Source organism: Lontra canadensis, unplaced genomic scaffold (genome assembly GCF_010015895.1).
Source record: "Lontra canadensis isolate GAN:19392208 unplaced genomic scaffold, GSC_riverotter_1.0 scaffold2, whole genome shotgun sequence".
Taxonomy (NCBI): Eukaryota; Metazoa; Chordata; class Mammalia; order Carnivora; family Mustelidae; genus Lontra; species Lontra canadensis.
Window position 1 is genome coordinate 25,401,702 of NW_022630996.1, and position 1,858 is coordinate 25,403,559.

At 42.6% G+C, this 1,858-nt stretch overlaps 1 non-coding gene across 1 annotated transcript; it reads left to right on the forward strand.

The window, feature by feature from the left end:
* Nucleotides 1-1,268: 1,268 nt before the first annotated feature.
* LOC116879106 lies at nt 1,269-1,375 on the forward strand. Its single transcript, XR_004384967.1, has one exon. It is a non-coding gene; the product is annotated as a U6 spliceosomal RNA (small nuclear RNA).
* Nucleotides 1,376-1,858: the final 483 nt, after the last annotated feature.

The following is a 1,858-nucleotide window of genomic DNA, read 5'->3' on the forward strand; positions in this document are numbered from 1 at the left end:
TTTAAGTTTTTAAAAGTTCTGTTACATCTCTTTCCTAGGCAAGGAGAGTCTAAGACTAACCACAAAATGATTGCTCTTGTAATGGAGGGAGTTTGCTCCAGACGAACTTGGGTCTTCATTCCTGTACCTCGTAGTCATGGTCCCCAGATACAGCCGCCTGAGCAGCTCGTCTGCGCCCCCTGCTCTCAGGTAAGATACAGTAGCCTGGAGCAGGCCAAACCCTCCTACTGTGACAATTCAACATTTCTTTCACATGTCCTTAGCCAGAGCCTCTCTCAACTTGAGCTTCTCAGCCCTCTGTGTGGGAAATTTTTATTAGAGATATGGTTTCTCTAATGGTCCTCTAAAAAGGACCATTGTTAAAATGGTCCTTTTTAAACACAAACAAACCATCTCTTAAGGGCCCAGAGAAGAAGCAATCTGTTTTAACACTAGAAGAAAAACTGTGTTGAACTGGGAGCAGAGCTCTACTACCTTTGTATCTTTAAAAGGGAATTGCAAGGGTAGTTCTGGTTATCCTTTGCCTTAAGTGCTGACTTTAGTACCTACCCTCTGGGAGAATTGGGAACCCCTGGAATATAATGCCCCGCTCTTCTAAGAATTGCAGTCATTTGCAGAGTCTCTCCCTCTCAGAGAGCCCCACAGTACCCCCATGAAATTAAAAAGAGAGCAGCAGATTCTTACTCTTCTTATATAAGTCCAAGTGAAATATTCAACGTGTTACCGGTTGAGGCTATGCAAATCTAAAATGCCTGCCAGGCTGTGCCTTTACTGGTAAACGAAGATCTTTTCTTCTCCAGCCACTTTACCTTGCAAGATACTCACCTTAATGGGTGGGGAAAACCGTTTGGGGTGAGTTCTCTTGCACTGACAATCCCTGGGCGTAGGACTTGCATGAGTGAAACTCTGAGGTCAGTAGAGAATGTGTCAGGGGGCATTCAAACAGATAACCAGAGATGCTACAACAAACAAACAAAAACCAAAACAAAAAAACAACAACAACAACAAAAAAGGAGGTCCTGACCACACCCTCCACCACCCCCTACGGTGCCTTCAGGACCACCCTCCCCCTTGCTGGGTCCAAATTAGGCGCTGTCCTACCTAGATGAATTGAAATCAGATACTCTGAAGACGGGTCCAGATGTATTATTTAAAATTTCCACCAGCGATTATGATGAAAACAAGTCAGAGAACCACTGATATCCATTATCCCAATAAACTCTCTTAGCCACACTGTTAACTAATTTGGACAATGTAAAATACATAGCATGCTCACTTTGGCAGCACATATACTAAAACTGGGACCATACAGAGAAGATTAGCATAGTCCCTGCACAAGGATCACATGCAAATTCGAGAAGCGTTCCATATTACCAAAAAAAAAAAAAAAAAGTAAAATACACAGCAATAACAGGTTGACAAAATCCAGTTCCTCATCTCCAGTCAAATATTTTCCCTGACTGTGCAATAAGTAGTTACCTCTCAATTCTAAATTATCAATTTTGCTGATGATAATCCGGGAGGAGACAGCAGAGCGCTGGGGGCCCCAAGGCTATCACGGTTGTTGGGGGATGGGGCAGTGCGCCGAGGCAGAGGCCACATTCTTAAAGGAAAGGCATTCCGAATCCCCAGATTTTGTTTCAAATGGCAGTGTCATTATTCTGCTATTATCTACACCCAAAAACTGCAGAATTATCTTTCTGATAACAAGAAAACTTTTTCTTTTCTGAAGAAAAGTTCTACTTTTCGTGCAATATCTGTCTCTCCATTCTTGTTCATTCTTTTTTTCACACACTTATCCCTTGTCTTTCTCAATGGCACCACCTAAACCAAGGCCCTTATCACCTCCTTTCTAAAT